Raw genomic sequence first — 22,924 nt, forward strand, 5'->3', positions numbered from 1 at the left:
ATGTTTGGATTAGCTTATTTTGATATAACCAATTGATAATACAAACATTATCACAGGAAACCATCGGAGGATAAATATAGATCAAAAGCCTCTTCTTTTGAATTTGAGATGATGGATTTTGTTGTTACATTTCCAATTAACAAGAACTGGTTCTATGCCATGCCACAGCCAAACAAATATTGAACTGATCAGGTAAAGTTCTTAATGAAACTATTAAGCTTGTATCAAATACATTGGTACAGAACAACATGATACAAAATATCATTATGGATACACTCAAATAAAGTATGAAAATATCAAATTAGTATTTGTTTAGATTATCATTTAATGTATCAATTCTATCATTAGACCTCTTTTACAAGTTTATAATTTTGTTTATCATGTTTTTATAGCACATCGATGTTGTTTTTACTACCTCCGTAAAAAACCAAAACTCCACAGCATGAATCAATATAGATACACAACAGCCAACTGCTTATTCATCTCACACATCAAAAATACCTATGAAAGCTATTACCTGGCTAGTAATGATGATCTTATTAGTACCCAAGAAAACATTAATCGCGCTTCAGTTGTATCTGTATATGAGAGGTCAATCACTAACATTATCAAAGGTTTTGAAATTCCAGTTGCTTTACAATGGCATCTTGTAGATGATGTTTACATCCTGATTAACTGCGGTGGACAATTTCATTTGGTGCTGGCGATTGTTGAATTGAAAAACAGGGTGATAAGGGTGTATGACTCTTCATTAGGCTCAAGGAAAAAGGCAATTCCGCACGAGATAAAAATGTTGTCTAAAATGCTTCCTTCTTACCTCATGGACAGTGAATTCTTTGAAAAAACTGAGCGAACAAACTTTGGTGATTGTGATGCGTACAAGGACAATAATTCTGGTTCACGTTTGAAGGCACAAGTTCCTTTCATGGTTGAATTTGCCCAAGACATTAAGCAACAAAAGAGTGATAGCTTGTAAGTATTGTGCTTTTATTGTTTTTGAATCATGTATGATTTAAGTTTATAACTGATATTCTACATTTTTGTAGAGACTGTGGGTTATATGTTGCTACATTTGCGGAGTATCTGAGCGACCAAATCGAAACATCATTAGTTGATTTTCTTCCTGAATACCTACGCAAAAGATATGGAGCATTATTGTGGAGTTATGGCAGCGAGAAGGCTAAGGGTGCATACGTTAGTGAGAATGATGATCCACCAAAACCTAAGGGTGTAGTCACACCACCACCAGAAGAAGATTTGGTTCACATAGTGTAGTAATTAAGTATCTATGCATAGACAACATTTTATGTTTTTTTTTATCCTTTTGACAATTTCACTCATGTTTTAGTCTGTTTTGATACTGTATGGACCAATATTCTTTGCTTATAAAAAGTTAAATTTCAGACACATTATTGCATTCATAAAGTAAAAGTGCAGTATATAACATATATGGTATCTGATACATGTTTTCATTGTTATTATGTATCTTATAAGTAATCAGATATAATAACATATTACTAATAAATAGATTTTTGAAAATTTAACGTATATGATTCATTATTTATAATTAATATTATACATGAGACATAATATATATATATATATCTATAGTATGATACACGATTCATAATTATTGTGTTAAATAAACCGTTTACAAATTTAATTGATTAATGTATGTATCATATAAATTATCACACATAATAACTTATTGCTAACATATAGATTGTGTATGTTTTAATGTAAATCATACAGTAACCAATTAATGTCTATGATACATTACTGAAATTATTTATTATTTAATGTATATGATACATTACTGAAATTATTTATTATTTAATGTATATGATACATTAGCTTATACGTTACCCAATATTTTATTTATAATTATAACTGCACCTTAAAATTTATTTAACAGAATTAACATTGATACACAAATCATAACAAACTATTGTTTTGAACAACAATACTTATTAATAACAAATGTAAACAATACAGTTTAATTATTTTTGAACAACAATACTGATTAGTAACATTGATAACTGTTTACGTGAAAAATTATTCAACAAAAATATTAATGTCATATAAACATTATGATGATTTCACTTTTCTTTTGGGAAGAAAGTACAAGTTCTTCTGTTGTGACCGTCTTGTCCACAACAATTGGTGTTCACTGTGATCTTTTCATCTGCATTCTTTTTTCTTCTTTTCCTTGGTAGTCCAGCTAATCATTTGTATCTAGGTGGATACACAATTTCAGCTACCACATCCTCAGGAGCTGACCAATCTTCTTTATCTGGCATTGGAACCATTGGAATCTCATATGTTTTTGCTAATGCATCAGGCTTGTAGTAATCAGACCAATATGGATGCATATCTTTAACATTCTTTTCCTTTAAAACAGTGATTGCATGTGCACAAGGTATCTCATCTAGTTGAAATCTTCCACAAGAACGTACTTTCCGCTCAAGATAAACAATGCATCTTCTTCCAGCATCATAAACCGAGAAAATAAATTCAGATAATGGAACAACCTGTGTACATTAAAAAAGTCAACTATAAAATTATTTCAAAGAAATCATGTTCAAACAGCAGGATGATACATAGAATTAGATACATAGAATATAAAATAATGTATCATGACACATACCTCCATATTTGAACTTTTAGACGTGTTTATAATCAATACCTCCTCAAATCTTCTCCCCAATGTGTCCTTTGTATAAGAGACTATTTCTCTATTTTTGCAATGCCAAGAACCAAATAGAATTCTAACTTCTTCCAAGAATTCTAATATAGACAATTATCGTGCTTCAACAAGACAACCATTGATACATTCCACAATGTTCGAAGTCATCATTCTACCTCTATTTACTGTTGAATTAACTCTCAACCACTTCTCATACCATGCATCCTCAAGGTACTCCCTAACTTTGTGATCAACTTTATCAACCTTAGCCATCAATTTATCAAAATCCTCCTTTCTGTATGCCTTGGCCATAGAGTAGAATAGATCACTTAGGGTGTTTCTGCTCTTTTTGAAGTTTCCACAGACATTCTTCCAAAGATGTCTATGCATGCATAATGAGGTACATTTGGGAACACAATCCTTACACTCTTCATAATACTCTCATTCCTATCTAATACAACACACATTTCTTCGCGTTCACCAAATGCATTTTTGAATTGTTCGAAGAACCATGTCCACGAACAATCATTTTCAGTGTCCACAACACCATATGCCAATGGAAATATACAACCTAATTACAGAGCAACACACATTATTTCATTGTATACATGGCATTTACAAACACCTCACAACTACAAAAAATACATACCTGCCCCATCAAGTGTGCTTGCTGATACAAATGTCCCTTTGTAAGCTCCACCCAGATGTGCACCATCGACAACAATTATTGGTCTGCAGTAATCGAACCCCCTAATCAATAGTCTTAAGGCTACGAACAAATACATAAATTCATCTTCCTCAGTCTTCTGCATCCTTATATAAGAATTTGGATACACGGTATTTAGCATGTATATGTATCTCGGCATCTGTCTATATCCAACAAATGGTTTACCCCTTATCATTTTTAGTGCACGTTCTTTAGCATGCCATGCTTGCTGGTAAGATATTTGAACCCCATAGAATTTTCTAACATCAGCAATTATATCTTTCGGAGTATGAATTCATTTATGGTTGACCAATTTGGGAGCAGTCACACCACTTACAAACCCGATTGTTGCTTGGACTTTGGTTAGTACCCTATCCCGCATTGGACACGTATGTTTACTATTGAAGTATCTAACTTTGAAAACATCAGATTTTTTCCTGCAGGAATGAAGTCCAGACACATTCATCCAGAAAGCATACCAATACTTAGCTATACAATTTTTTCATCATATTAATACATATAGCAGTTACATGTTATAATATATAAAAACACTAATGTTCAAAGTAATCAAAGAATGATGTACATTAATGTATCAACAGTTTTCAAAGACCAACATAATTAATTTAGTGTATTTTTTGTATCAGATTCAGAAAAAAATAATGTATCCACGTATCACAATATTTTGGAATGTATTGGCTACATGATTGTTGGGACTAAATTATTTACTGTTTCAATAGTATTATCTTAACGTATCAACAGTATTAGCTCAATGTATCAACATTATTAACGACCAACACAATTATTTTTTATCAGATTCAAAAAATAAATAAATAATGAATCTTGTATCACAAAATTTTGGAATGTATCGGCTACATGATTGTTGCGATTAAATTCTTTAATGTTTCAACAGTATTATCTTAACGTATCAACAATATTAACTTAATGTATCAACAAATAATGTATCATTATCAATCTACCACAAATCATATTCAACAAACTAAACAAAAATCAAAATCAAAGACTTTCTAATTAATAATGTATCATACATTAAAACAAAATAATGGTTTCACCATTTATAGATCTAAAGAATCCAAACACAGTTCTTCACAAAACAAATCAAATACTCCCATACCTTTGTCTATGAGATCTCTTTACTTTGCAATTGAAGTTGTTCTTTATCTTATATTTCGCCATCACATCTACGAGTGTTGCTTTATCCTTACATAATTGACCTGTCTTCACCTCTATACTATTTGAATCAATTATGTAATTTGTAACTTCCAATTCTGGAATATAATACAAATCACAAATTCTTGATTCAATCACTGCAAGAGCTTCTGTATCCTTTGTTGTGCCTTCTACACATGTAATTTCTCCACATATTCCATCAAAGTTATGTACATCACCGCCAATCTTTTCACTTGTGTCAATTCATAATGGATACATTGCAAATCATGGCTCACTTTTTTTCACTTCTAAATAAAGTTTTAACACCCATGTCATTCTTAATTTTCATCGGAGACGAGTTACCTTCTATGATGTAAAGAATTTCAATGTTTTTCCTTGATACATCGATATCCAACTCGGCTGAAATTACTGCTTTGAGATTCAAAAACGAAATTGATTGTCCAACAACAATTCTATCACTTTAGTAACTTTCATATTTCACTTCGTTGACCCAAATTCCTGAATGCCTCGGTAAAATTGATATATTCATCTTGTATCACCAAAAATTCAGAGTTTTATTCGTATTTCTCACTTTTTCTAAAATAATTTTGAAATTTGAAATTTGTAATGTCTGAGTAGATTACCTATTAAGCTATGGATTGTTTAGGATCAGTTAGGCGTAAATCAAGCTAATTAAATTAACAGAATTAATTATTACGTTTTTTTTCCTTTTTTAGTGCAACAATAATTTGTTTACCTTGTATCAGTTATAATGTATCAGAATGGTAGCTATGTATCATTCGCCTATCTTTTTAAGGGATTTTTTTGTAAAATGTAAATTAGTTGGGATAAGACGTAATTTATATCTTACACTATGGGATTCCTTTAATTTTTATTTTAAACATCGCAATAACACAATAAGAGAAATAGAATAAGATAAAATAGAAATACGAAAACAAATCAGTATGAGGAAAATAAGCCCCTTGCCTAAATTTTAGCCATTTTTTGGCTACTGCAATCTACCGCTTGTGATCTAATTGGATTCTTAAATCCAGAACTTCAATTTCCAGTCCTTAGGGGACTGCTGCAATCTGCTGCTGCTGATAAGTTTTGGGGTTTTAACCCACTTCCGTCTGTATTTACTAGTGTATACTTGATGTATACTGCTGTATATGTTATGTACCAGCATCCGAAACCTGTATGATACATATACAATCCATTTTTAGGACCTCCAAAACCTGTATTTCAGTTTCAGTTCCACCAGTTCGTTGGCCCTTTTTATTTTGGCAATGGGGCTGATTCGGAAAGAAAGGATTTGGGCCTTTATGGCCCTCTCGAAATGTGAGGGGAAGAAGAATCCATCATGGAATCAAAGCAAATTCACACGAGGCAAAAAGATAATGAAAACAAAAATTAGAAAAAATTAAAAAGAAAATGTATCACACAATGACTCTTAAAAAAATATGAGAATCAACACTCAAGAATAGAAATATATCTTAACATTTGCATATGCCAAATGTAGTAAAAAAAACAATAAGAAGTGACTGGCAGCAAATAGGATCAACAAATGCAAATAAATGAAAAGAAAACTAAAATCATGCTATGATAATCAAATTCATCATGCTTAAGCTACTGTTTCAAACTAACTTCCCATTTATTAGCAACTTGATAAGTAATTGAAGCAAACAAGCTATGAACACATGGAACCATAATCAAACTCTAAGTTATGTACCAAAAAGTATAAGCTAACAAAATCTGAACTAAGAAAATTTAAAGAAGAGAAACAACTACAATTTCAATTGCCATTGGCACCAAATAAATACGAACAGCTCGTAATTAGACCACATAATCAAATAAGCTGTTGAGGATCAGAAAATGAACAAGTTAGTGAGGTCGGACTTGTTGGAAAACTATATGCACAGCGGAAGCATACTAGAATCGTACTGCTTACATGAATAATAAATAACAAATAATGTTTGTGCTAGAACACATAATCATGATAGAACACATAAACTTGCGGTAATTTAATTCAAGAATTACCTCTTGAAGTGTAAGCAGATACCTTCAAGCAAATCCACAAATTAGAAAGACCTTCAAGCAAATCTACAAGATAGATAGCAACCACGGTATTCTACAGTGGTCCCAAGTTCACATCCGAACTCTCCCAATACTTGGGTGGGCAAATATGAATAGAAAAACTTCAATCTTTTTTTTAGGTTAGGAGACTCCCTACTTTTAGAGATTTCTTCCCAATTCAAAAAGGAGAAGAAAACCCATTTTTTCCTGAAAAACAAAAAAAATACACGTTAGTTTTTCTTTGACAAAACCAACACTTTTCCTCCTCTTTTTCCCTTAAAATATGATTATGAGTTCTAGTTAAATATAGGCACAGTAGGGAGCACAAAATTAATTACTGAGACTTTCTATTATGGAAATAATTTTAAATAATTAATTTGAATTATTCTTATCATAATAAATTATAAATAATTCCACTAGAAATTCGTAATTGCACTCCTCTATTTATATTTCGAAACTCCCCATTAAACGCTTATATAATTCCCCATGTTAAGATTACAAATACTAATCAATAAATTAAATTACTAACGAATTTAATTCAATGATTAATTTCCTTTAGAGCACTACTTAACTTATTTCTTATGTCGGATTCATAAATCCACTTGCAAGGTTTGACACAATTAAAACTTATAAGTTTCTCAAAATGGCATATTAAGCAATCTCTATAACGAGACATGGATTCCATCAACTAACTTATTATTTCACCAATATATATTATTATCATCCAATCTACTAGGCATTGACCCATTTTAGAATCTCACATTTTACTAAATTAAAACGATAATTAATGTATACAAATCATAATAGTTATATCAGGATTAAGCATATAAGTACATTTAATAGTTTAGAGAATATGCTTTTGTCAGCCAGTCTAAAACAACTATCTCTATTCGGTCTCGTTTAATACATACAAAATGCACTAGCACAAGAAGTTGGAACTGTACCTTTTCCATAATCAAGATAAATTATATATAATCTTGTGCTACAATCGTACCGATGGCATGTCCTATTTCCATCCTAGATTGTGAACAAAAAACTTTATACTTATAAGAACCGATGATTTAATCCTCTTTGTATAAGCTAAAATTTTATACACTAAATCATCTACTATATAAGTAAACAAACACTATAAACGAATATATGATCTATTAAAATTGAATAAATAATTATTCTATAATAAATACTATATTTAAACATATGGTTAATAGTTTATATCCAACAATCTCCCACTTAGACTTTTAACAATCACAATGTTATAATGTACTATAACTAAATACATGGTTAATAATATATACCCTAACAATCTCCCACTTAGATATTTAAACTTGAAAAATGTTAGAATACTATTTCTAAACACATGCTTAATAGTATATTTAGCCTAACAATGTCCCACTTAGACTCTTAACTATGCATTTACAACTTTCACAAATATTCCTTTATTTCTTATCGAAAGAAATTTACTAAGTTGTTTTGTCATGCAATTTCACCTAGTAGTGCTTCGTCATAACAAATCAATTTTGTACTAGATATAGAGGGACCTTATCATAATACCTTCCAAGAGTGTACTTCTTTTCAGGAGATCTATCATAAAAGTTCTCTCAAGTATAAAAAACAAATCAATCTTCGTTATGATTCTCCCACTATGACTAAGTACTACTATTATAATCACACTTTCATGTTCTTGAGTTTTAATATTTTCATCAAAATCCTTCTATATTGAAATATTAACAACTTTTCATGTAGTGTTCTTTTAATTTGCTCAATATCTCTCCTACGACTTAAGATAGTAGTTTTCTTATGTCTAGTAACATTTCTCCCACTACTTAAATGCAATTGAATATTAATTCCGATATACCCATTAGATGTTCTTGAGTGTCTGAATTTATTATTGACTTATTTGTTATTTCTTTGTTTAGTTCCCGTAAAACTAGTTTACTTCTAGAAACACGGTTTACTAAATGATCATTTTCTAGAAATCTGACAGTTGTGTTAACAATTGCCTTATTTTGTTGAGGAGAGTAAAATAAACTTTCTTTCATTCTTTTTGGATATCCAACTAACACACACATTCCATTATTAATTTCAATTTATTTATTCTTCCTATCAGCACATGTGGTGGACAATGCTATATCTAAACAGGTCACAAATTAGACTTACATCAAATCAACACTAGTTCTATAGTTATCCAAAGTACTGATAAGAAAGGAATTAAATTCGGAATGTGATATGTAGTTCTTAGAATATATCCAAAAGAAGCAAAACAACTACAAATAAGTCAATCATTAATCTTATCATCTTCATAAGAGTCTATTTCTTTTCTCTTTACACTAATCTACAATAAAGTGTTTGGTGTAAACAATTGAAATGTAATTATTGTAGACACGTAATTTTTGACCGAACATAAGGATTTACACCATTTTTATTCCTTAAGCATTTCTTCTAGGTCTACATTAAATATTTTATTTTTCATCGTATTTTAGTAAGTTTATTTTAAAAGATATGAAAACTACAAAAAATATATGTTTTCTTTTAATTTAGATTTTAATAAACCAACTAGTATTTCTTAATTATATTTTTAGAACTTTTTGACTTTTGTTATATTTTATTAGTTTAAAATAATTAGTTAATATTATTATTATTATTATAATTTATATATATATTTAATTTATAAAAAAAATAATAAATAAAAAATAAACTTAAACTATCCATACCCTTGCCCCACTACCCACTCACCTTCACCCCACTTCAATCCACTCACCCTCCCTCACACCACTAAACAATCCATACATGCACTCCCTCACAATATACATACTACACGTACAACACCCACAACACAATCTGCACATTTAACATAGACACACGAAAAAGAAATATAAAAACACATTACTACAAACTCCACAGACTACCCAACTCCCCGAGTAACCAAATACACAACACAAACAAACGCAAGAAAAAAGAAAAACATTTCAATCTCCTCAAACAACCAACATTACATACCCACGAGAAAAAGGAAGAACAAAAACATTTTTTTTAATTCTTTTCAAGCAAACATTACGCCCTTAGGCAGCACACGCACACAACACAAAAACACCACCCACCACAGATAAAAAAAAACACCTTCATATTATATTTTTTTACACTTACAAATAAAGTTGAGTTCGAGGTTCACTTTCGTGGTTTCAAGTTCGTGGTTCCTTATTAGGATTATTTCCTTTTCGTAAGTTGATTTTCGCAAGAGGTACCATTTACCCACTGAGCAAATGACCGAGCTGTCACTAATTCCGAATATTCTCATATTAGTCAAAATTTCAATGGAAAAATTTGTATGCAGTTTGATGAAAAAAGTGTTCCTTATAGTAGACATTCTTTTGCTTCTGATAGAAGACTGACTATTCAACATATTTCTCCGATAGAACCTTGTTATGGTCCAGCTAGAAATCGCGCTGTTTCATTACATACTTTATCAACAGTTATATCTGCAGAAAAACAAAAAATAAAAATTGATCCTCGGTTAAACATTGTTCAAACAAATGATAAAGCATATGATATTTCTGATAAGGATATTCCTTCTGTATCCGAGATGAATTTTAATCTTAATGATACTTAATGATGAGTGAACATCAATTTGATTTTAGTCTAGGTTCACTGGCAAGAAAATATATTCAAAACAAATTTTTAAATGAAAAATGGAACCGGTTTAAAACTTGGTTTTTTGACACTTATAGTAAAGAAGATTTAAATAATATTTCTCAAGAGTTTTATGAAACTTGTGCATTACATAATCATATTATGTTTTTTGTGCCTTGATTTATAACCACTTATTTGCCATTATTCATCAACGTTCTTGAACGATCTTACAAAGATGAATCGGGTAATATTATTCAATCCATTTATCCTCCTCAAGCTCCGTTTATTTTACCAAATAATACTAGTATTACTTTTATTGCTTTTCATAAATTTATTGATAATGATGTCGCCGCAATAAGTATAAATGAAATTAATCGTCTTATTTCTCAAAATAATTATTTAGGTCTATATGTCAAAGTTATTGGTGAACATATTTGTTCTCTAGACAAAAAATTAGATAGCTTGTCTAATCTGATTGTTCAAATTGATAGTAAGCTAAAATCTGTGAAACAAGTTTCGGATCAGGCTTCTTCGTCAAAACAGCCTGATGTTCATATTCAAAGGCCTCCTGAGATTCAGGATTTTATTCTTAGACCTTTGCACGACTTTGAAAATCTTCTTGATAAAAAGTTTTCTCAATTTGGTGCAAGTGCGAAACCGATAAGTCTCGCTGAAGATTTTGCAGATGAGATGGAAGCCACTTTTGATTTCAAAACTCAAATGGAAATGGAAGTTAATAAACTTCATGGATATCCAAAGAAGAGTGGAAATACTGCTTATACTAGAAAACCTAGCATGCAAACTTATTACTATCCCAGGCCTACTCCTCAAGATGTTTTAATAGAGGAAAGAGATTGGAATCAAACTAACACTTCTTATAGTGGAAGAGAGATTTATGAATGGAATCTCGATGGGCTAACTAATAGGCAGTTGACGATTATGGTTCATAGGATGCTTATGTATGCTACTATTTGCAAAAGTGTCAATAACACTGACAGGACCATCTGCACGATGATTATTGCAGGATTTACCGGTCAACTAAGAGGATGGTGGGATAATTATATGCCCTCTGATGCCAGAGCAGCAGTAATTAATGCTAAGGCAACAAATGAAGGTCATGACAATTTAGGCTTTGCCCTTGTTCAAAATAGAGAAGACGCTGTGTATACACTTATTTTGACTATTCTTGATCATTTTAGTGGTAGATTTACCAATCAATATGAAATCGTTAGATCTCTTCTAAATGGTCTTAGATGTAGACATTTAGGTGAGTTTAGATGGTATAAAGACACTTATTTAAGTCGGGTAATTGAACTTCCCGAAAATGGTTTAGAATTCTGGAAAGCCAAATTTATTGATGGCTTACCTTCTTTATTTGCAGAAAGAGTAAAAAAGACTCTTAGAAATTCACAAGGAATTATTCCCTATAGTGATTTCACTTATGGAAAGCTTATTGGGGCTTGTACGCAAGAAGGCATAAATTTGTGCAATGAGTTAAAACTCTCAAGACAGCTTAAGATGGATAAGCTTAAAGAAAAGTCTCAATTAGGAGATTTTTGTACTCAATTCGGTTTACCGGATGCTTCAAAAAGCACCCACCGAGAAACTTCTAAATCAGAATATCATAGATCTCATCATAAAAAAAGAAGATCTAGAAGAAGGACTAGAGAAGAAAGAGATGAGCGTAGGACTCATCGTAAATCTCATAGATTTACCAGGAATAGGTCCAAGCGAAATCTTGATAAGATTAAGTGTTATAAATGTGGAAAATTTGGGCATATAGCTCCAAATTGTAAGCTAGAAAAGCTTAAGACTCTAGAACTTGATGATGATATTCAAGAAAAGATTTATAGTTTTCTATATACTTCTGGTTCCGAATCAGATTATGATGATTCTGAAGCAAGTTATGCAACGGAGGATGAGCAACCTGAGTCATCTAGTAAGGTTCAACAAGATTCGAATGATGCTTGCAAATGTCATGGTGATACTTGTCACTGCGAACATGATGAATTTTACAAGTTGCAATCTCAGTTTGAAGACATGAATATGTTCACTATCACTGCAGACAATGTGATAGAACTTCTAAAAGAAGTTACCGATAATACTCTTCGTGAAAAGATCATTCAATTGGCTGCTAGTAAAACTAGCTCTTCAACTAGTATTCCTAGTGATAAAAAGGTTAAAGATGATTTTAATTATTCTGCTCCTTACTCCTTGTCTGAAGTTCATAATAGACTCTCTTCTAAACAAACCATGGTTATTCGTGATACCTCTTTTGATGATTTAAAAGGAGAAATTGAACATTTGAAGGAAGAAATTAAATTTCTTAAACAAAATCATATTATTTATGATCACCGTCTTACTCAGATTGAGTCTGCTAATAGCAAAGGAAAAAATAAGGTTGATGAATCTACTGCTGAAGAAAATACTCTTGCCAACACTTTGAATATTGATCCGAAACAAAATATGTTTTTAGGAATGATGCAAATTGTTACAGCTCATAAATGGTATGTTAAATGTACTATATTAATTGATAATACTTTTTCTATAACTAACATTGTTATGATTGATAGTGGCGCTGATGTGAGTTGCATTCAAGAACGTCTAGTACCTACTAAATATTTTGAAAAAACAACTCATATGGTTAAATCTGCATCTGGTCATACTTTGGATATAAAGTATAAATTATCTAATACTCGGATTTGCCAGAATAAAGTTTGTATTATTCACTTCTTTTTCCTAGTAAAAAATCAGTTATACCCTCCTATTATTCTAGGAACTCCTTTTATAAATGCAATTTATCCTTTTACTATTATAAATGCTAAAGCACTTTCTACTACTTATAAAAATCAATATATTAGTTATACTTTTATCACCGAGCCTATTTCTAGAGATATTAATGCTCTAATTGAAATGAAACAAAAGCATGTTGATTATTTACAATTTGAGATATTTAGTATGAATATATTCGATACTTTAAAATCTGGTAAAGTATAGGAAAAGATTAAACTCATTTCTGAAAAAATGGCCATTGATATTTGTGCTGATCAACCTAGTGCTTTTTGGAATCGGAAAAAGCATATTGTAACTCTTCCATATGAAGATGATTTCTCTGAAGAAAATATCCCCACCAAATCACGTTGTTGTCTGATGAATACCGAATTGGTCGAATTCTGCAAAAAGGAAATTGATAATTTATTACAAAAGGGTTTAATAAAACCTTCCAAGTCACCCTGATCTTGTACTGCATTTTATGTTAATAACGCAGCAGAAAAAGAACGAGGCGTTCCCAGGTTAGTAATTAATTATAAACCTTTAAATAAATTTTTAAAATGGATTAGGTATCATATTCTAAACAAAAGGGATTTATTATCAAGATTATATTATGCTAATATCTTTTCAGAATTTGATTTAAAATCTAGATATTGGCAAATCCAAATATTAAAAAACCAGTCTTATAGAACAACATTTAATGTTCCGTTTGGACAATACGAATCGAATGTAATGGCCTTTGGATTAAAAAATGCTCCCTCGAAATTTCAAAAGATTATGAATGATATTTTTAATCCTTATTTGGATTTCATCATAGTTTATATTGATGATATTTTGGTATACTCAAACACTCTTGAAATGCATATTAAGCATTTAGACATTTAAGTGTCTCGAGATTTAGCTCCGTTATACGACAGGCTAAAAAGAGATCATAAGAAGCCTTGGACTACTAGTCTCACAGATCTTGTAAAGACTATCAAAGAAAGAGTTAAATCTTTGCCTTGCTTAACCCTTGCTAATCCTGCTTGGCCAAAGATCGTTGAGACGGATGCGTCCAATATAGGTTATGGTGGAATATTAAAACAGATTAACCCGCATGATAAAAATGAATACCTTATTCGATTTCATTCAGAAAAATGGAGCGATGCTCAGAAAAAATATGCAATGGTAGCTCATGAAATGTTAACTATCGTTAAATGTGTTTTAAAATTTCAGGATGATCTTTACAATCAGAAATTTGTGATAAAAATAGATGCTCAATCAGTCAAATATATGTTTCATAAAGATTTTAAACATGATGTATCTAAATTAATATTTGCTAGATGGAAGGCACAATTAGCCTCTTTTGATTTCGAAATTCATTATAAAAAGGGAAGTGATAATTCCTTCCCAGACTTCTTATCTAGAGAATATCTTTCTTCTTAAAAAGATGGGTTTTCTTGACTTCTTTACTGATATTACTTTGGTTACAATTTTGAAGGCAGTTCCTCTTAATAGAGATTTACAGGAACGTATTTTATGGAGAATTATAGACGGAATGGTGATGGATATCGTCGCTAATTACATGATTGAACAAGAGTTATATGAAACATTTTATTGTTCTGAAGTTTATGACCTTTTAGATGATTAAAACTAAATGCTATGTTTGCAGAATGGATCCTCCTTGGGTAACTAAAGCTAGAGGAAGGGGCAGTTATACTCGCGGAAGGGGAAGATCATCCTCCTCAAAAACATCAGGATCGTCATACGGATCCTCATCCAGCTCTCCAATTATACAAAGGGGAGGAATGAGCTTGGTAAAACTAACAAGCTCTTCAAAAGAAGCTACTTCTTCGATACATCTTGATGATATTCCAGAGAATAATCCATTATACGCCCAATTGAGAGCATATTTATCTCAAAAGCAAAGTGAAACTTTTGCATCGGTGGCGAAAGAAGAGGTTGATGATATTAGATCCGATGAAAGGGTAGTAAAGAAAAAAATGATATTTCTTATTGAAAACTCCGAGTTACAAAGAAAAGAAGAACCCTGGAAGATATTCTAGCAATATTTACTTAACGGATTATACTTACTAGGAGAGTCATACAAAACCCACTTGTATTGCGAGACCATTTTAATGAATACAGGTAGTGTTGAATTTCAGCACTTCTCAGGTTATAACACCAGTGAGAACGTTTATAACTTCTCCAAAATGATCATAAAGCAGATTATATCAATTGAAGATTGGGGTATATCCTCAATGAAAGAAAGGCAGATTAGCCTCAATAAAATCCCTACCAATTTCACTTATTGGGATTATATTAACGCTTTCAGCAAAGTCCTTTATTATAACAATGAAAGGCATAAACATACTTTGTTTATCAAGGTATGTGCAAAGATATTTGTTGACCCAATTCCTAACTTGTTCTAGAACTGGTGGTCATACCACGGACCGATGGTAAAGTTTTTACCTGATCCCTTTTTAAAGATACAAAAACTGGGTTAAGGTTTCACCAGACCTTAATGATTTATCCCACTCAGATCATGTTTGTTATATAGAACAAATTGAACAAATTTATTTCTTCATAGAATTCTCGATTCCATAGATCCATAAATGGACCCCGGAATTAGGTTTTACTGAAGAACAAATTCCTTGCTTATATCGGATTTATTATAATAATTTCTGGGATAAATTAATGAAGAAGGGTCCCATGACTAAATCATTATATGGCCAAGAATTATTGTACTCTATTTCTCAAAGAATCCAAGATTATGGTACTATTCCTCACAAAGGAATAATTGTTGACAACTCCGTCAAACATATTGCCAAAAGAATTTCCATTCAAGATGGAAATAAAAAAGAAATGATAAAGGAGTATTTGGATGAAATTAGGAGGAATCTACTCCTCAATATCACTCACTATGAAAAATCAGACACTTCAATGTGAAGTGAATCAAGTGATGACATCGCAGATGATGCTCAAGAGGCCTAGCCTTGTGAATCGGCGAAACCCGTGACAGAAGATATGTTGTCTAAAGCAGAAGGTTTACTTAGGGAGTTGAAAAAGAAAGACAAGATGACCACTATTGATTAACAGTAGATACACTGTTAAACCACAGTAGAAAAACTGTTACTGTACATTTGGGACCCATTGATAAGGGACCCAGGGTCACTGTAAATCACTGTAGATCGGTCACTGTAGATCACTGTAGATAGATCCCTTTTTCTTCTATAAATAAGTCTTTTGTAGTTTGAAGGAGAGTCGTCGAAAAACACTCTCTCTTCAAAAGTTTTTTTTTAAGTTGTTTGTTTCTCTTAGTCTGTAAAGCTCTCGGTTTGCCGGAGGTTCGCCGGTAGTAAATAAAGTTGTTGATGCAAGGTAATTTAATTCTCTACTTTTATTTATAAATCTTTTTATATCTCCGATATTGAAGCTGTGACTATGTCCGGCTAAAAAATTTATATCTATGCCGAATAACTAACTTCTCTTTTATATAGACCATGAACGGATCTAAGATTTATTTAAATATAGAAGAATTATAGTATGGCTTCTCGACTTGGTTCTGGGATTTAGGTACAGTCAGATCTAGTATTACTTTTATTGGCTTTGTCTTTATGACTCCATCTGATGATCCGTGGTTTTTAGCCCGAAATTGAGTTTGATAAGTAGGGCGCCTCATACCCGGTTAGAACTATCAGACACATGGGCTTAATAAAAGTATGTATTTGCTTCTTGACATGCCCTTTGCTTGGGTAAAATAATTAAACCATGCAGTCTGAGAAACTATGTTAAAATTTTTGTGTATTTCGATTCTTATGTAGTTGGACTACATCTAATTTTTTGTCTAGAGAACAAATATGTTCACCAATAACTTTGACATATAGACCCAAATAATTATTTTGAGAAATAAGATGGTTAATTTCATTTATACTTACTGTGGCGACATCATTATCAATAAATTTATGAAAACCAGTAAAAGTAATACCAGTATTATTTAGTAAGATAAACGGAGCTTGAGGAGGTTAAATGGATTGAATAATATTACCCGATTCATCTTTGTAAGATCGTTCAAGAACGTTGATGAATAAAGGCAAATAAGTGGTTATAAACTAAGGCTAAAAAAAATAATATGATTATGTAATGCACAAGTTTCATAAAACTCTTGAGAAATATTATTTAAATCTTCTTTACTATAAGTGTCAAAAAACCAAGTTTTAAACCGGCTCCATTTTTCATTTAAAAATTCGTTTTGAATATATTTTCTTGCAAGTGAACCTGGACTAAAATCAATTTGATGTTCACTCATCATTAAGTATCATTAAGATTAAAATCCATCTTGGATACAGAAGGAATATCCTTATCAGAAATATCAGATGCTTTATCATTCGTTTGAACAATGCTTAACCGAGGATCAATTTTTATTTTTGGTTTTTTTGCAGATATAACTGTTGATAAAGTATGTAATGAAGCAGCGCGATTTCTAGCTGGACCATAACAAGGTTCTATCGGAGAAATATGTTGAATAGCCAGTTTTCTATCAGAAGCAAAAAAATGTCTACTATAAGGAACACTTTTTTCATCAAACTGCATACAAATTTTTCCATCAGAATTTTGACTAATATGAGAATATTCGAAATTAGTGACATAATCGGTCATTTGCTCAGGGGGTATAACAGAATCTAAAATTCAAGTGGTAGGAAAATTAATTTCTTCCCATTTTATAGGTTTTCTAGTAGTGACCTTAGATCTGGCGAAATTAGTTTCTACTAAAATAGTTTGATGAGATGTATCATATAACTTACATCTAGGATTCAAAGTAGCAAGTAATTTATAATAGATTCTATACGACAAGCAAATTAATTCAGATCCAGGTGCATAGTTATAACCATGCGTTTTAACATTCAAGGTTAAAACATCTAATATATTAGAATCAGTCAAAGATAACTGCAAATTGGGCTGAGCATTAAAATAAACTAGACCATAAGTCACCGTAGATTCTATCGAACCCATCAAGGATTGATGAAAATTTAAATTTCTCGCATCTCGTAGAGCAGCTAAGAAAGTCTCTGGTATCCCTTTAAGAGTTAAAGGTTTAAAAGAAATTTGAACCATGCCAATATGCAAAAATTTATACTGAGATTTATATAATTCAATATCATGCTTATTTAATAAACGAATAGTTTGTTCGGACGAGTTTAACGCCAAGGATTGTTCAGTTGTTTTAATCAATTGTTTATTAGAAATCTTATCAAAACAACCATAATCATAAATGGTTTTTATATTAACTTTCGGAATAGTCCATCTGTTTAACAAATCAAGGTTTTGATGTATATCTACATCTTCTAGTCGAGTGCTTTTAATATCTTCTTGATCCATAAAAGAGAGAATATATCTATGCCGAAATTCTTCACATCAAATATATATATACCATGAAATTTTCAAGGCTCTGATACCAACGGTACATGATCACTGACCTGGCGGTGGTCCACCCAGTCATAGGTTTTTATATTAACTTTCGGAATAGTCCATTTGTTTAACAAATCAAGGTTTTGAGGTATATCTACCTCTTCTAGTCGAGTGCTTTTAATATCTTAACGGTACAGGATCACTGACCTGGCAGTGGTCCGCCCAGTCATAGATCAAGCAAGTCAATATCCTTAGAGGTAGTCCAACTACATAAGAATCGAAATACACAAGAATTTTAACATAGTTTCTCAGACTGCATGGTTTAATTATTTTACCCAAGCAAAGGGCCTGTCAAGAAGGTAATACATACTTTTATTAAGCCCATGTGTCTGATAGTTCTAATCGGGTATGAGGCGCCCTACTTATCATACTCAATTTCGGGCTAAAAACCACAGCTCATTAGACGGAGTCATAAAGACAAAGCCAATAAAAGTAGTACTAGATCTGACTGTACCTCAATCTCAGAACCAAGTCGAGAAGCCATACTAAAATTCTTCTATATTTAAATAAAGCTTAGATCCGTTCATGGTCTATATAAAAGAGAAGTTAGTTATCCGGCATAGATATAAATTTTTTAGCCGAACATAGTCACAGCTTCCAGATCAGAGATATAAAAAGATTTATAAATAAAAGTAGAGAATTAAATTACCTTGTATCAACAACTTTATTTACTACCGGCGAACCTCCGACAAACCGAGAACTTTACAAACTAAGAGAAACAAACAACTTAAAAAAACTTTTGAAGAGAGAGTGTTTTTCGACGACTCTCCTTCAAACTACAAAAGACTTTATTTATAGAAGAAAAAGGGATCTATCTACAGTGATCTACAGGGGTCTACAATAATCTACAGTGATTTACAGTGACCCTTGGTCCCTTATCAATGGGTCCCAAATGTACAGTAACAGTTTTTCTACTGTGGTTTAATAGTGTATCTACTGTTAATCAATAGTGGTCATCTTGTCTTTCTTTTTCAACTCCCTAAGTAAACCTTCTGTTTTAGACAACATATCTTCTATCACGGGTTTCGCCGATTCACAAGGCTGGGCCTCTTGAGCATCATCTGCGATATCATCACTTGTTTCACTTCTCATTGAAGTGTCTGATTTTTCATAGTGAGTGATATCGAGGAGTAGATTCCTCCTAATTTCATCCACATACTCCTTTATCATTTCTTCTTTATTTCCATCTTGAAGGGAAATTCTTCTGGCAATATGTTTGACGGAGTTGTCAGCAATTATTCCTTTGTGAGGAATAGTACCATAATCTTGGATTCTTTGAGAAATAGAGTCCAATAATTCTTGGCCATATAATGATTTAGTCATGGGATCCTTCTTCATTAATTTATCCCAGAAATTATTATAATAAATCCGATATAAGCTTGGAATTTGTTCTTCAGTAAAACCTACTTCCGGGGTCCATTTATAGATCCATGAAATCAAGAATTCTATGAAGAAATAAATTTATTCAATTTTGTTCTATATAACAAACATGATCTGTGTGGTATAATTCATTAAGGTCTGGTGAAACCTTAACCCAGTTTTTGTATAACTTTAAAAAGGAATCAGGTAAAATCTTTATCGTCGGTCCGTGGTATGACCACCAGTTCAAGAATCAGTTAGGAATTGGGTCAACAAATATCTTTGCACATACCTTGATAAACAAAGTATGTTAATGCTTTTCATTGTTATAATAAAGGACTTTGCTGAAAGCGTTAATATAATCCCAATAAGTGAAATTGGTAGAGATTTTATTGAGGCTGATCTGCCTTTCTTTCATTGAGGATATACCCCAATCTTCAATTGATATAATCTGCTTTATGATCATTTTGGAGAAGTTATAAACGTTCTCGCTGGTGTTATAACCTGAGAAGTGTTGAAATTCAACACTACCTGTATTCGTTAAAATGGTCTCGTAATACAAGCGGGTTTTGTATGACTCTCCTGGGAAGTATAATCCGTTAAGTAAATATCGCTGGAATATCTTCCTGGGTTCTTCTTTTCTCTGTGTCTCAGAGTTTTCAATAAGAAATATCATTTCTTTCTTTACTACCCTTTCATAGGATCTAATATCATCAACCTCTTCTTTCGCCACTGATGCAAAAGAATCACTTTGCTTTTGAGATAAATATGCTCTCAGTTGGGCATATAATGGATTATTCTCTGGAATATCATCCAGATGTATCGAAGAAGTAGCTTCTATTGAAGAGCTTGTTAGTTTTACCAAGCTCATTCCTCCTCTTTGTATAATTGGAGAGCTGGATGAGGATCCGTATGACGATACTGATGTTTTTGAGAAGGATGATCTTCCCCTTCCGTGAGTATAACTGCCCCTTCCTCTAGCCTTGGTTACCCAAGGAGGATCCATTCTGCAAACATAACATTTAGTTTTAATCATCTAAACGGTCATAAACTTCAGAACAATAAAATGTTTCATATAACTCTTGTTCAATCATGTAATTAGCGACGTTATCCATCACCATTCTGTCTATAATTCTCCATAAAATACGTTCTTGTAAATCTCTATTAAGAGGAACTGCCTTCAAAATAGTAACCAAAGTAATATCAGTAAAGAAGTTAAGAAAACCCATTTTTTTAAGAAGAAAGATATTCTCTAGATAATGAATTTCTAAATCAAAAGGGGCTAATTGTGCCTGCCACCTAGCAAATATTAATTTAGATGCATCATGTTTAAAATCTTTATCAAACATATATTTGACTGATTGAGCATCTGTTGTTATCACAAATTTCTGATTGTAAAGATCATCCTGAAATTTTAAAACACATTTAACGATAGTTAATATTTCATGAGCTACCGTTGAATATTTTTTCTGAGCATCGCTCCATTTTCCTGAATGAAACCGAATAAGGTATTCATTTTTATCATGCGGGTTAATCTGTTTTAATATTCCACCATAACCTATATTGGACGCATCTGTCTCAACGATCTTTGGCCAAGCAGGATTAGCAAGGGTTAAGCTAGGCAAAAATTTTACTCTTTCTTTGATAGTCTTTACAAGATCTGTGAGACTAGTAGTCCAAGGCTTCTTATGATCTCTTTTTAGCCTGTCGTATAACAGAGCTAAATCTCGAGACAAATTTTTGTAGAAGGGGGAAATGTAATTTAAACTTCCCAGAAACCGCTGCAATTGCGTCCTTTCTATAATAATATCAGGGAATTTTGATGCGAATTCAATAGATCGTTGAATAGGAGTCATTTTTCCTTGACAAATCAAATGACCCAAAAACCTAATTTCTGTTTGAAAAAGACTCATTTTAGGTTTAGATATGACCAAACCATTTTGAATAACTATTTTCTTAAAAATGTCTAGATGCTTAATATGCATTTCAAGAGTGTTTGAGTATACCAAAATATCATCAATATAAACTATGATGAAATCCAAATAAGGATTAAAAATATCATTCATAATCTTTTGAAATTCCGAGGGAGCATTTTTTAATCCAAAGGCCATTACATTCGATTCGTATTGTCCAAACGGAACATTAAATGTTGTTCTATAAGACTGGTTTTTAAATATTTTGATTTGCCAATATCTAGATTTTAAATCAAATTTTGAAAAGATATTAGCATCATATAATCTTGATAATAAATCCCTTTTGTTTAGAATATGATACCTAATCCAATTTAAAAATTTATTTAAAGGTTTATAATTAATTACTAACCTGAGAACGCCTCGTTCTTTTTCTGCTGTGTTATTAACATAAAATGCAGTACAAGACCAGGGTGACTTGGAAGGTATTATTAAACCCTTTTGTAATAAATTATCAATTTCCTTTTTGTAGAATTCGACCATTTCGGTATTCATCTGACAAGGACGTGATTTGGTGGGGATATTTTCTTCAGAGAAATCATCTTCATATGGAAGAGTTACATATGCTTTTTCCGATTCCAAAAAGCACTAGGTTGATCAACACAAATATCGATGGCCATTTTTTCAGAAATGAGTTTAATCTTTTCCTGTACTTTACCAGATTTTAAAGTATCGAATATATTCACACTAAATATCTCAAATTGTAAATAATCAACATGCTTTTGTTTCATTTCAATTAGAGCATTAATATCTCTAGAAATAGGCTCGGTGATAAAAGTATAACTAATATCTTGATTTTTATAAGTAGCAAAAAATCCTTTAGCATTTATAGTAGTAAAAGGATAAATTGCATTTATAAAAGGAGTTCCTAAAATAATAGGAGGGTATAACTGATTTTTTACTAGGAAAAAGAAGTGAGGAATACAAACTTTATTCTGGCAAATCCGAGTATTAGATAATTTATACTTTATATCCAAAGCATGACCAGATGCAGATTTAACCGTATGAGTTGTTTTTTCAAAATATTTAGTAAGTACTAGACCTTCTTGAATGCAACTCACATCAGTGCCGCTATCAATCATAACAATGTTAGTTATAGAAAAAGTATTATCA

General features: G+C 31.6%; 3 pseudogenes; 2 read left to right on the forward strand and 1 right to left on the reverse strand.

The window, feature by feature from the left end:
• The window catches only part of LOC125847248 (uncharacterized), a 31,025-nt pseudogene extending 29,750 nt beyond the window's left edge, over nt 1–1,275 (forward strand).
• A 950-nt stretch (nt 1,276–2,225) lies between these two features.
• On the reverse strand, nt 2,226–3,588 carry LOC125847249 (uncharacterized; annotated as a pseudogene).
• A 2,260-nt stretch (nt 3,589–5,848) lies between these two features.
• On the forward strand, nt 5,849–21,457 carry LOC125847250 (uncharacterized; annotated as a pseudogene).
• The last annotated feature ends 1,467 nt before the right edge of the window (nt 21,458–22,924 follow it).

The sequence above is a fragment of the Solanum stenotomum genome, chromosome 12 (assembly GCF_019186545.1).
Source record: "Solanum stenotomum isolate F172 chromosome 12, ASM1918654v1, whole genome shotgun sequence".
Taxonomy (NCBI): domain Eukaryota; kingdom Viridiplantae; phylum Streptophyta; class Magnoliopsida; order Solanales; family Solanaceae; genus Solanum; species Solanum stenotomum.